General features: G+C 37.5%; 1 long non-coding RNA gene across 4 annotated transcripts in view; it reads left to right on the top strand.

Moving 5' to 3' along the window:
* LOC147350438 (uncharacterized) overlaps positions 1-12,515 on the top strand; it is a 130,516-nt gene that overhangs the window by 64,958 nt on the left and 53,043 nt on the right. For 2 of the 4 annotated variants that reach the window (XR_015148854.1, XR_015148856.1), the window contains exon 2: positions 1,192-1,349. This is a non-coding gene — a long non-coding RNA (uncharacterized LOC147350438). The remainder of the gene's footprint in view (positions 1-1,191; positions 1,350-12,515) is intronic. The other 2 variants (XR_015148855.1, XR_015148857.1) reach the window with 1 other exon arrangement.

Here is a 12,515-nt window from a genome sequence, read left to right as displayed (position 1 = left end):
ATTTTTTAGTGTTCAATTTTAATGTATAGTGTTTTTATTGTATCTCTTTATATTCTTAGTAGTTGTTCTGGGGCTTACAATATGCATTTTTAACTCTTCACTACCTTTTTAGAATCAGTATTTTGCACTTAATGAGAAAGGTAAATACCTTACAGTCATATAATACTATGTACTTTTTCTTCATGTCATTGTCTTATGATGCTGCTGCTGCTAAGTCGCTTCAGTCGTGTCCGACTCTGTGTGACCCCATAGACGGCAGCCCACCAGGCTCCCCCGTCCCTGGGATTCTCCAGGCAAGAACACTGGAGTGGGTTGCCATTTCCTTCTCTAATGCATGAAAGTGAAAAGTGAAATTGAAGTTGCTCAGTCGTGTCTGACTCTTAGTGACCCCATGGACTGCAGCCCACCAGGCTCCCCCGTCCCTGGGATTCTCCAAGCATGAACACTGGAGTGGGTTGCCATATACATCTAGTTCAATTGTAAATCCCATCACACATTGTTATATTTTGCTTTCAACTGGTAAACATATTTTAAAGCACCAAGAAGAAAAGACTAGTCTCCCAGTTTACCTAGATTTTTTTCATTTTTATTTATTTTTCTTAATTTTTGATATTTCAAATTCATTTTCTGGTAAATTTATTTCCTTTTATATGAATTTCTTTCGACATTTCTTTGAAAGCATATCTTATGACAATAAATTCTCTTAATTTTTATTTATCTGAAAAGGCTCTTATTGTTCTTCATTCCTGAAAGTTTTGATAGATACAGAATTCTAAGTTGACAGTTCTTTTCTTTCACTTCCTTAAATATGGTGTTCCACTCTCTTGGAGTCCAGTGTTTCTGATGAAAAATTTAAGTCTTTCAAATTATTTTTTCTTTAAATGTAAAGTGTTGTTAATATATCTAGTTGCTTTCCTTTGTATTTTATTTTTAGCAGTTTATGATATGCCTGGGAATAATTTCTTTGGGTTTTTCTGAGCTTTTTGACTCTATTAATTTATTTCATGAAATTTGTGGAGTTTGCATTCATTATTTCTTTAAGTACCTTTTGTTCTTTTAGCACCACACTTTATCCTTTCTTTCTTGGATACAGATGACACAAACGGTAGCTCATTTGTTATAGTTGCTTAAGTCCCTAGGGTTTTGTTCATTTAAAAAAAAACACACTTTTTTTTCCTCTTTGTTTTTCAGGCTGAATAATTTCTATTGGTATATGTCAGAGGAGTGTGTAATTTCTTCGGTTCTGTTTTGTCACAACAGAAATTTGAAGCGATGGACCAGCATCACCGCCCTTGGACAGACCATGTCACAGCTCTCGGACAGATCAGTGATACAGTTCCGTATTGCAGGTCAGTTTTATTTAGAAAATAAAGGAAAATGCATCCTCAAGGCATGAAGGCATGCTGACCCAAAAGACTGGAAGAGAAAAGAGAGAGAGAGACCCCCAGCCCTTTGGCTCCTCTTTTTATATGTTTTTTTTCTCCTCCCCCTGGGCCTGCCCTGTGTAAACTGGGCTAGCTAGGAGTGCTGCTTGTTCTACCTGAGGTCCTCACTCTGGTCCTTGGACCTTCCTTTGTTCTATGTTCGTGGGCTTTTCCCTTCCTTGTCTTTTAGCCACTGCCATTCTGGACTCCTTTTTCCTATCTTAACTACCTAACAGTATATTTTCTAGTTCATGGATTCCTTTTTTTGTTGTTGTTATCTTTGTTCTGCTATTGAGGTTATCCAGTGAATTTTTGTTTGTTTTCAGTTCAAAATATTTATTTGGTTTCTTTTTTATATTATCTGTGTAAGTGATGAAATTTTCTATTTTTCCATTGGTTTCAAGAGTGTTTTTGATTCATGGAGTATTTTTATAGCAACTACTTTAGAATCTTTGATAATTCCAACATCTTTGTCATCTCAGCATTGGCATCCTTTATTTTTTCCCAGTCACTTTGAGATTTTGCTGGTTATTTTAATGATGAGTAATTTTGGATTATATTCTGGACATTTTGATTATTATAAGACTATGATATAATTTCATTTCTGTGGATACTGTTAATAGTTTTGTTTCAACAAGCAGTCAATCTGGTTATGTTCAGGGAACCGCTTCCCACTCACATATAGACTTATGTTCCAATGTCAGCTGCATTTTTCACAATCTTTGTAGCACTATGTTGCTTTCTCATGCGTGTGCCATCTAGTGATCAGTCTTGACCTGAGCTGTGATTAGAAGTTCAGTTTTTGAATTTTTAATTGAAATATAGTTGATGCATAATATTATATAAGTTACAAGTATACACTATAGTGATTCACAATTCTTTTTTAAACACAAAGTGATTTTACTTTCTTTCTATTGATTTATTTTTGGCTATTCTGGGTCTTTGTTGCTGTGCATGCCTTTCTCTGGTTGGGGAGAGCAGGGGCCACTCTAGTTGTGGTGGGCAGGCTTCTCACTGCCGTGACTTCTCTCGTGGAGCATGGGCTCTGGGGCATGTGGGCTACAGTAGTTGCGGCACGTGGGCTCTGTAGTTGCGGTTCCCAGGCTCTAGAGCACAGGCTCAACAGTTGTGCTGCATGGGCTCAGTTGCTCTGCATCATGTGGGATCTTCCCAGATCAGGGATTGAACCCATGTCTCCTGCGTTGGCAGGAGGATTCTTTACCACTGAGCCACCAGGATAGTCCGTGATTCACATTTATTACAGGTTATACTTCATTTATAGTTACTATAGAATGTTGGCTATGTTCCCTGTGTTGCGCAACATATTCTTATAGCTTATTTTTCTACATAATAGTTTTTATATCTTAATCGTCTATCCCTAAATTGCCCCCTCATTCATGCTCTCCACTGGTAACCTCTAGTTTGTTCTCTGTGACTCTGCTTATATTATTGTTCACTAGTTTGTTGTATTTTCAGATTCCATATAAGTGATATCGTACAGTATTTGTTTTTCTCTATTTGGCTTATGTCACTTAGCATAATATCCTCCTAGTCCATCCATATTGTTGCAATGGTAAAATTCTTTTTAAAAAAAGTAATTCTTTTTATGGCTTAGGAGTATTCCATTGTGTATATCTATATCATATCTATTTTTATCAACCCGTCTATTAATGGACAGTTAGGATGCTCCTACATCTTGGCAGTTGTAATTAATGTTATGAACACTGAGGTGCAATGTTATATATGTTTGTTTCAAATTAGTGTTTTTTTGATCTATTTTTAATTTTTTGAGAAAACTTCATACTGTTTTCCACAATGGCTGCACCACTGTGAAAAATTGACATTCTTGTACTCCTAGGAGTACACAAGAGTTTTCTTTTCTCCGAATTTTCAGCAATATTTATTTGTGTTCTTTTGGATGGTAGCCATTGTGTGTGGTGATACCTCATTTTGGTTTTGCTTTATACTTCCCTAATGATTAGCAGTGCTGAGCATCTTTTCATGTACCCTCCTGTCCACCTGCATGCTCTCTTTTGAAAAATGTCTATTCAAGTGTTCTGCTTGTTTTTTAATCAGATTGTTTATTTATTTTTTTGATATTGAGGTGTGAGAGCTATTTATATATAAACCTCTTATTGGTCATATCATTTGCAAATACTTTCCCATTCAGTAGAATTTCTTTTCATTTTATCAATGGTTTCCTTTGCTGTGCAAAAACTTTTAAGTTTGATTAGGTCCCATTTGTTTGTTTTTAATTCCTTCGCTTTAGGTGACACAGCTGATAAAGGATTGCTATGATTTACATTAAAAACTGTTCTGTCTATGTTTTTCTCTAGGAGTTTTACGGTTTCTGGTATTTAGGTTTTCAATCCATTTTTAGTTTATTTTTGTATATGGTACTAGGGAATGTTTCCATTTCATTCTATTAAATGTAGCTGTTTAGTTTTCCAAGCACCATTTATAAAATATAAAGTATTTATATTTTATACTTATAAAGTGAAGTGAAGTCACTCAGTCATTTCCAACTCTTTGCAACCGCATGGACTGTAGCCTACCAGGCTCCTCCGTCCAAGGGATTTTCCAGGCAAGAATACTGGAGTGGGTTATAATAGACTGTCTTTTCCACATTGTATATTCTTGCCTTTTTTATTACATATTAATTGGCTGTACGTGTGTGGGTTTATTTCTGGGCTTTCTCTTCTGTTCCATTGATCTCTGAGTTCATTTTTGTGCCAGTGATGTACTGTTTTGATTACTCTAATGTTGTAATATAGTCTGAAGTCAAGAAGCCTGATTCCTTCAGCTCTGTTCTTCTTTCTCAAGATTATATTGGCTACTTGGGATCTTTTGTGCTTCCACACAAATTATAAAACAAATTTTATTCCAGTTCTGTGAAAAATTCCTTTGGTATTTTGATAGATATTGTATTGAATCTGTAGATTAAGAAGAGTATTATGGTCATTTTAGCAATCTTAGTTCTTCCAGTGCAAAAACACAGTATATATTTTCATCTTTTTATGTCATCCTTTAATTTCTTTTATCAACATCTCATAATTTTCAGAGTACAGTTTTTTTTTTTTTACCTACTTAAGTTGGGGCTGCAAAGAGTCGGACACGACTAAGCGACTGAACTGACTGAAGTTGATTTATTCTTAGAGATGTAATAGTAAATGGGATTGTTGCCTTAATTTTTGTTTCTGGTGGTTGTTTAGTGTATAGAAATGAAACAGACTTCTGTGTATTAATCTTATATCTGAAACTTTACTGACTTTGCTGATGAGCTCTAGAGCTTTCTGATGGCATCTTTGAGATTCTGAGTATCATGTCAATGCAAACAGTGACAGTTTTACTTATTTCAATTTGGATCTAATTTGGACTCCTTTTCTTTCTCTTGTCTCATGGTTGTTGCTAGGATTTCCAATACTATGTTGAATAAAAGTAGTGAGAATGGGCTTCCTTGTCTTGTTCCTGATCTTAGAGAAATAATTTCAGCTTTTGACTGTTAAATATGATTTTAACAGTGGGTTTGTCATATATGGCCTTTATTATGTTGAGGTAAGTTCCCTCTATGCCCACTTTCTGGGCAGGTTTTTTTTTAAATCATAAATTGGTGTTAAAATTTGTCAAAAACTCTGTATCTTTTGAGATAATCATAGTTTTTATTCTTAAATTTGTTAATGTAGTATATCATATTGATTTGCAGATTTGAAAATTTCTTGTATCCCTGGGATAAATCCCACTTGATCATTTTGTATGATTCTTTTAGTGTATTGTTAGATTCAGTTTGTTAATATTTTGTTGAGGATTTTTGTACCTGTGTTCATCAGTGATATTGGCCTATAATTTTTTTGTGTTGTATTATCTTTCATTTGTTATTGGAGTGATGCTGGCCTCAGAATGAATTTGGATGCAGGTCAGAGGTGAGCTTAGGAGTTCATAAATGACTTTATGGGTTTCCTTTCCTGAGCTTTCACAGCCCCAAATTACCCTCAAACTTTCCAGTGTCTTTGTGTTCCTCTTTTAAAAATTGTCTACCCAGAAAACTAGGACTTTAGTTGCCATACATGGCTGTGTACTTCTGTAAGTACCTTTGCGTCTAGGGCCAAGAGGCAGTTGGCAGGGGGACCGAGGGAGGGAAAAAACAATGGCTGTTTGCCTCATACTACTTTAACCACAGGTCCTCAAAACAGAGAAACCTCTGCTCTCTAGCTTGGTTTTCACACGCTCCCATTGCCTCTGCCTGTTGCCACAACCGCAGGATTAATTGGGGTCCAGGTGTGAGGGAACAAAGCACTCTTTTGGAGCATTAGTATCTCCCTTTCTGTTCTTCAAGAAAAATTTAAGAGTGCTTCTCCTGGAGCTCTCTCTGTCTGCATCCTGGTGTCTACTCTAAGCATATTGAGTTTAGGTGATAGGTGAAGAAAAAAATTATAAACCAGCATGTCAGTATTTTAAATACTATTCTTCTCCCAGAATCTATCTGGACCAATTAACTTTTCAGAGTTTTCAAATATATATTCTATCTAATCTGTCTGGATTTTATTGCTTTTTCATTGCATTTAGTGGGATAAATTGAAGTGTAGCATGTGTGTTAGTCTCTCAGTCGTGTCCAACTCTTTGGGACCCTATGGACTATAGCCCTCAAGGCTCCTGTGTCTGGGGAATTATTCAGACAAGAATACTAGAGTGGATTGTCATTCCCTTCTCTGGGGAGATCTTCCCGACCCAGGGATTGAACCCAGGTCTCTTGCATTGCAAGTGGATTCTTTACTGTTTGAGCCACCAGGGAAGCCAGGGAAACTGAAGTATACTTATATTTAAGAGAGCGTTCTTCCACTTAATCTTCCTCCTTGGATTGCAAAAAAGTACTAGTTTGTATGCCATTGGTACCTTGAGGATAATGATTGTGTGACCATCCTTGATCAACCTAAATTATTTTATACAATTATGGTCTGTTTTTCCTTTTCTTAATTCCTTTCTTTCCCTTATTTCTTCTTCTTTCACTTCTTCCCTTTCTTTCTTGAGTTACTGGTTGCTTCTGGTGTCTCATTACATACACTGGTGGAGGGAAAATAGAAAAGTTTGCATGGCTTTGTTGCTTTCTTCTGCCCTATTGCAGAACTCCTGTTTTCTTTTTATTGCTGGCATCTTCCCATTGGCTGAGCCTGCTTCTTGCCACCTCTGTCACCATTGCTGATGGCTGTGTTTTCACTGCCAGTAGATTTGCTCATGATCAACCCTATTTGCTTCTCATTTTTCCTCTTCTTTGTACATTCTGAAACTATTTGTCTAAGGCTTATCTGCTTTTGTGTAAATTATTACATGTATGCCAGTTCTTACTATTAGTATACTAATTACAGAGAATATCAAGTGAAATATTTTTTTTATTGTCTGTGTTGATTTGTTTCTCTTTGATCCCACCCATTTGTGTGTGTATATGTGTGTGTGGTGTGGCAGGAAGTGAGTCCTGTATTAGTGATCTGGAGATAGATTAGAAGCCTGATCTATCTATTTGTATAAATATCTATTTGTATAAATATACAAATATCTATCTATTTGTATAAATTTATTTTTGTTGTTTTTAAGATTAAAATAATCAGTGCTATTTTATCTCCCTTATGTTAGCTAACAGCTTAATCTTGATGCTGGATTTAGCACTTTTCACTGCATCAAAACTTACAAGGAGAATTTTATTAATTAGAAGGCCTGGATCTCATCATGGATCTAGTTCTTGCTGTTGTTCAGTTGCTAAACTGAGTCCGACTCTTTGTGACCCCATGGACGGCAGCACGCTAGGCTCCCCTGTCCTTCTCTGTCTCCTGGAATTTGCTCAAATTCATGTCCGTTGAGTTGGTGATGCTATTTAACCATCTTATCCTCTGCCACCTCTTTCTCCTTTTACTTTTAGTCTTTCCCCACATAAGGGTCTTTTCCAATGAGTCAGCCCTTCTCATCAGGTGGCTTAAGTATTGGAGCTTCAGGACTCTCAAGAGTCTTCTCTAGCACCACAATTTGAAAGCATTAGTTCTTTGGCGCACAGCCTTCTTTATAGTCCAGCTCTCACATCCATACACGACTACTGGAAAAACCATAGCTTTGACTAGATGGACCTTTTTCAGCAAAGTGATGTTTTGCTTTTTAATATACCATCTAGGCTTCTCATAGCTTTCCTTCCAAGGAGTAAGGATCTTTTAATTTCATGGCTGTAGTCACTGTCCACCTTGATTTTGGAGCCCAGATAATAAAATCTGTCACTGTTTCCACTTTTCCTCTTTCTATTTGCTCTGAAGTGATGGGACTCAATGCCTTGATATTAGCTTTTTTAATGTTGAGATTCAAGACAGGTTTTTCACTCTCCTCTTTCACCTTCTAGCAAGATAAAATTGAGTATTATTTTTACTCATTATTCTTTATATTACATTTATGAATGAATTAATTATGATTGACTAGTACCAGCTGAAAATCTAGGTACAAAATAGGCTGGTTCCTTTTACTCTGAAAATGAATGGGAAGGGAAGGTGCAATAGGGGAGGAAATTAGAGCCCAAGCTGTGCAACCAACTTGGGCTCAACCAATCCACCAAGAAGGTTGCACAAGACTGAGGTTAGGAATTCAGAAGGTGGCCTCTGCGAGAGAATAAATCTCATTTCCCTATCTCCAGTTTTACCTTATAATTACCAAAAGGCTTAAGGCAATACAGGAAATATCTATAATCAGAAGTGATTATTGGAGAAAAATGAAAGATTGGGTCTAACCTTATTTCCTCCAGGCCTGGATTTGGTACTGCTCTTCTATGCTCTTGTAACTCCATGGGCTCACAGTTGTAGTAATTTTGATTACACTGTGTGATCACTTCCCCCTTACTTAATGTGTCCTATGCTGCTGCTGCTGCTGCTAAGTCGCTTCAGTCATGTCCGACTCTGTGTGACTCCATAGATGGCAGCTCACCAGGCTCCCCCGTCCCTGGGATTCTCCAGGCAAGAACACTGGAGTGGGTTGCCATTTCCTTCTCCAATGCATGAAAGTGAAAAGTGAAAGTGAAGTCGCTCAGTCATGTCAGACTCTTAGTGACATCATGGACTGCAGCCTACCAGACTGTATGGATCACAATAAACTGTGTGGATGTATGGATCACAATAAACTGTGGAAAACTCTGAAAGAGATGGGAATACCAGACCACCTGACCTGCCTCTTGAGAAACCTATATGCAGGTCAGCAAGCAACAGTTGGAACCGGACATGGAACAACAGACTGGTTCCAAATAGGAAAAGGAATACGTCAAGGCTGTATATTGTCACCCTGCTTATTTAACTTACATGCAGAGTACATCATGAGAAACGCTGGGCTGGAAGAAGCACAAGCTGGAATCAAGATTGCCAGGAGAAATATCAATAACCTCAGATATGCAGATGACACCATCCTTATGGCAGAAAGTGAAGAAGAACTAAAGAGCCTCTTGATGAAAGTGAAAGAGGAGAGTGGAAAAGTTGGCTTAAAGCTCACCATTCAGAAAACGAAGATCATGGCATCTGGGCCCATCACTTCATGGGAAATAGATGGGGAAACAGTGGAAACAGTGGCAGACTTTCTTTTTTTGGGCTCCAAAATCACTGCAGATGGTGACTGCAGCCATGAAATTAAAAGACGCTTACTCCTTGGAAGGAAAGTTATGACCAACCTAGATAGCATATTCAAAAGCAGAGATATTACTTTGCCAACAAAGGTCCATCTAGTCAAGGCTATGGTTTTTCCAGTGGTCATGTATAGATGTGAGAGTTGGACTGTGAAGAAAGCTGAGAGCCGAAGAATTGATGCTTTTGAACTGTGGTGTTGGAGAAGACTCTTGAGAGTCCCTTGGACTGCAAGGAGATCCAACCAGTCCATTCTAAAGGAGATCAGCCCTGGGATTTCTTTGGAAGGAATGATGCTAAAGCTGAAACTCCAGTACTTTGGCCACCTCATGCGAAGAGCTGACTCATTGGAAAAGACTCTGATGCTGGGAGGGATTGGGGGCAGGAGGAGAAGGGGACAACAGAGGATGAGATGGCTGGATGGCATCACTGACTGGATGGACATGAATCTGAGTGAACTCCATGAGTTGGTGATGGACAGGGAGGCCTGGAATGTTGTGATTCATGGGGTCGCAGAGTCAGACACGACTGAGTGACTGAACTGATACCTTGGTTTCAGTACTCTGGAGAATTTCTGCCCATCTCTTTTATGGTTCTCCCCTGGAAACTGCCCAAGTGAAATTTGTATTTGCTATAATAGCATTATTTTAAGTCAGATCTTCCCAACTAGCAGTCTATGTATTTGGTAAAAATACTTCTAGTCATTTGTTCATGTTGATATAATAACTAACCAGAAGCTATAATTATTTACTTTTCTTAGGGATTACATAGATAACTGGGCTTCCCTGGTGGCTCAGACGGTAAAGAATCTGCCTGTTATGTAGAAGACACAAATTTAATCCCTGGTTTGGGAAGATCCCCTGGAGAAGGAAATGGCTACCCACTCCAGTATTCTTGCCTGGAGAATTCCATGGACAGAAGAGCCTCATGGGCTACAGTTCATGGGGTAGCAAAGAGTTAGACATGATTGAGAGACTAACACTTTCACTACATAGATAGCTAAAATTTTTAACAGAAAAAACTTAACAAAATACATATACACACACACACACGTACACATATATCCCTAAACACACATGTATAAGTGGTACTACCACTGTATTAGCACTGAAAATGGAAACTGAGATAATAGAAGTCTCAGTAGTAGGAGAAACAGAAATTCTTAAAGTTCTCATTGGGTAGAGGAAAATAAGAATAATTTTTTAAAAAATTTCTTGAAAACAAAGGTTATTTGGTAAGTTCTCACCTGTGGAAAGCCCTCAGTGACTATACAAAACTGGCTTGGAAAAAGTCATGACTAAGTTTTGCTGTGTTTTAAATTCCCTTGAGCATCAATAGTATCTGAAGTTTTTAAATGAACTAAACACCAAGTGATCATTGTTTAATTTATTGGGAATGAGTGGCAGTTAAGGCAGTCAGAGCAGTCAACTAAGAGATAGTGAAAAGATTTTTGATAGAGTGGCTCATTTTTTAAAAGATACTGCAGTTATTGTATTTTAATGTGATGCAAGAAGATAAAAACAACACATCAAGAAAGTAGAGTGATTTATTTATTTCTTACATTGTTGTCACCACACAGAGCTTTGTCTTGTCTTCTGAAAAAAGGAAGCCAGAATAATTTACCTAATTGTCTGTCTATGTGGTCTATCTATCTGGTCTGTTTCTGTAGTCTATCTACAAAGGTAGGGTCTAGATGGGAAAGAAACAAAAGATAAGAAATGAAATCTCTCTAAGGAGATATGCAAAAATATATGGAATGTTTAATGGTAAGTTGAACATGAGGGACATTACTTCAGACACTTACCAAGAAAAATTTAGATTTTTGAAAGTAGATATAATAAAGTGAAAATAAAAACAAGGAGGTCAGGAAAGTGAAGAGGAAAAGGGTGAGATTTATTTTCCTTTTGTCCTCCTCCCCCATGCCAGTGTGAGGTGTATTTCTACCAGAGATAACAGTATTCTGTGACAACAGAGTATGAGAGCACATTTGCCAGCTTATATGACTAAAGATAATTGAATTCAGTGTAAATCACCTATTCAAAATTCAGCCTTGGGAGCTTGGAAGAACAAAAACCTGAAATGTTCTTTGAAACAGGTAGGTATGAACAGAGGACTTTGGGAACTTTGGGTTCCTGCTGAAAATACAAGAGAATCCAGTATTGCTTATGTAAGTGAAAGTGAAGTCACTCAGTCATGTCCGACTCTTTGTGACCCCGTGGACTGTAGCCCACCAGGCTCCTCCGTCCATGGGATTCTCTAGGCAAGAGTACTGGAGTGGGTTGCCATTTCCTTCTCCAGGGGATCTTCCCGACCCAAGGACTGAACCCAGGTCTCCCGCATTGCAGGCAGACGCTTTAGGTGCCATTCTAGCACTGCGGTTATAATGTTGCTGGAGATAGATCAGAAAGGAAAAGATGAGAATCTGAAGCGGACTTTAATGTCAGGCATTGCCCGAGTTGGTGAAGAAAATGGAATATACTCACTGTCTTCTCTCATCTCCTGTTTTCCTTATTCTTCCTAATTCCTTTTAGAAATGTGGCACTAGAAGCAGTGAGTTTTCCAGCTGGCCTAAGCAGGACTTTGTATCTTTGCTTACCGTGGGGTGACCAGATACCTTTTTTGTGGCTCTCAAATGAGTGAGAGGGGAAGCTGGTATTCTCTGCATTTGGGATCTTTACTGATGTTGACCAAACTGCTCAATCTCTCATTGTACTAATGTGCTTTTTAAAAATACTAGTAACTAATAATAATAAGTACAGTTCATTGAGTTTTATGCCAAGATTGTACAAAGTTGTTTTTGCATAATTACATACATTCAGTTTCTCCTCCTAATAATCATGTAAAGTAGGTGACATCATCTTCGTTTGACAGATGAGAAAACTGAAAGTTGGGAAACTTGTCTAAGACCACACCATTAGTAAGTAGCAGTGGGCATTTCTACTCAAGCCTGTCTTTAAAACTAGTGACTATTTTTGTTTGTTGAATGCACGAATGAATGAGGAGATCGTATTAACTACGTCTTACAGTTGCATTTTACTGTATGAAGATGTACTATGTTATATGGAAGATTTAGAAGCGGAGAGAAATGCAGTCCAGAAGGTTAAACCTAAGGGAGCTAATTCACAGGGAAGAGCTGAAACAAAAACTTCAGGAAGGTTAAAGAGAAAAGATAGCATGTAGTGAAAAGTGGAATATTACTTGGGTACAGAATAACTTACTATTTTCTTTAATACTTTATTGACATAACAAATACATTATAATGTTATAGACAAAATTTTGCTTAGGAAAGATGGCAAATGTAAAGTGACTTTCCAAGTTGCATTACTAAAATAGGAATTTCACAGTTAAAGTTATTTGCTTTTTAAGTATCTGCCTATTTAAAAAGCATATTAATTCAGACAGAAATGAGTAAGAATTCATAGCTTTCTTTGGAAACCCTGTATAATGCAGAGATACATAG

The sequence above is a fragment of the Bos grunniens genome, chromosome 20, assembly GCF_055505025.1.
Source record: "Bos grunniens cultivar Pamir isolate PY7600 chromosome 20, Bosgru_T2T1.0, whole genome shotgun sequence".
In the NCBI taxonomy this organism is placed as follows: Eukaryota; Metazoa; Chordata; class Mammalia; order Artiodactyla; family Bovidae; genus Bos; species Bos grunniens.
The sequence above is the reverse complement of the archived record's forward strand: the minus strand, read 5'-3'. Positions and strand labels throughout refer to the sequence as shown.